General features: G+C 52.5%; 1 pseudogene; it reads left to right on the top strand.

Moving 5' to 3' along the window:
• Positions 1 to 744: 744 nt before the first annotated feature.
• Positions 745 to 883, top strand: LOC125526677 (small nucleolar RNA Z247; annotated as a pseudogene).
• Positions 884 to 1,617: the final 734 nt, after the last annotated feature.

The raw sequence follows: 1,617 nt of genomic DNA, 5'->3' as shown, positions 1-1,617 counted from the left end.
TGTAGCGTGTCAACTTGTGTACGTATATGTGTATGCGCCGGTTGTAATCCTATGTGTGAGTTGTAACCAAGGTAGGTTGTTACAAGTCTGCCTTATCTTGTATAGCTTGGATTAGGGGCCAAGACTTCAACAACCTACCTCAAACCGCATGTAATCCTGTGCTATATAAATTAACACGGTTGCGTCCCTGATGAGATCATCAAACGCTTAACCTAGTTTCTTTCATGGTAATCAGAGCCTACCTCGGATTCATCCATGGCGAGCTCCTCCACAAATTCGTTCCCCTCATCTCCCTTTGCACACTTCGCCACAGAGAAGCTTACGAGAGGGAACGAAGCACTCTGGCGCGCCACCGTCCTCTCGGCCATCCGGGGGGCGCAGATGGCGTCCTTCCTCGACCTCGATCAGGTGGTGCCACCTGTGCACATTGAGGTCACCTCCGACGACAACAAAACCAATTCCAAGGCTCCGAACCCGGAGTTTGGCGTGTGGTATGCGCGAGATCAGCAGGTTTTCTCCTACCTGCTGACGACGCTGCCGCGTGAGATGTCCATCCAAGTGGCAACATGCCATACCGCAGCTGAGCTATGGAACACTGTGCAAGGGATGCTGGCATCGCATACCCGCGCACAGACTGTCAATGTCAGGATTGCTCTGGCGAACCTCCAGAAGGGCAACCTCTCCATCGCTGAGTACGTCGGTAAGGTCAGAACACTTTGTGATGAGTTAGTTGCTTCAGGAAAGAAGGTGGACGAGGAAGATGTCGTCTCCCACATCCTCGCTGGACTCGATGAGGAGTTCGATCCCGTGGTTTCTGCCATGTGCTCACAGGTCGAGCCTGTCGGGGTGCCGGAGCTCTACTCGCAGCTCCTAAGCTTCGACACTCACATGAACTTGCGTGGTGGGTCTTCTCAGTCGTCTGCAAATGCGGCGACACGTGGGCGCTTCAACAACAAGCAAGGCGGCGGTGATCGTGGTCGTGGCTTCCCCAACAAGCAAAGCGGCGGTGGCGGCGGTGATCGCTACCGGAACTACTCCAAGCCACCCAACCGTGGAAACAGGGGAGGCGGTGGCAACGGAGGCAGAAGCGGCGGGAACTACAACAACAATCCCTCCGCCAAGCTTACCTGCCAGATCTGCGGCAAGATTGGACACCCTGCATGGAAGTGTTGGAAGAGGTATGACTCTTCCTACCAGGGAGGAGAAGAACAATAGCACCATCGCTCGGCAAACATGGCGGCCCCCCAGTATGGAGTTGATACCAACTGGTATCTTGACAGCGGCGCGACAGATCACGTCACGGGAGACTTAGAGAAGCTGACAGTTCGCGACTGCTACACGGGAAACGAGCAAATCCACATAGCTAGTGGATCAGGTATGACTATTGCCCACATTGGTCAATCACACATATATACCCCTGAACGAGATCTTGTTCTTAAAAATATCCTTCATGTTATCTCTGCTAGTCGTATTTCCGTTGATAACAACTCTTTCGTTGAGATTCATCCCTATTCTTTTTTTGTTAAGGATCAGGCAACGAAGAGAACCCTTCTTCACGGAAGGGGTAGGCGAGGCCTATACCCTATAAAACACATGGAACAAGATGCCAAGAAGCAT

The sequence above is a fragment of the Triticum urartu genome, chromosome 2A, assembly GCF_056163025.1.
Source record: "Triticum urartu cultivar PI428250 chromosome 2A, HENAU_Tu73, whole genome shotgun sequence".
Classification (NCBI taxonomy): Eukaryota; Viridiplantae; Streptophyta; class Magnoliopsida; order Poales; family Poaceae; genus Triticum; species Triticum urartu.
Note: the sequence above shows the minus strand (reverse complement) of the source record. Positions and strands in the feature narration are given on the sequence as shown.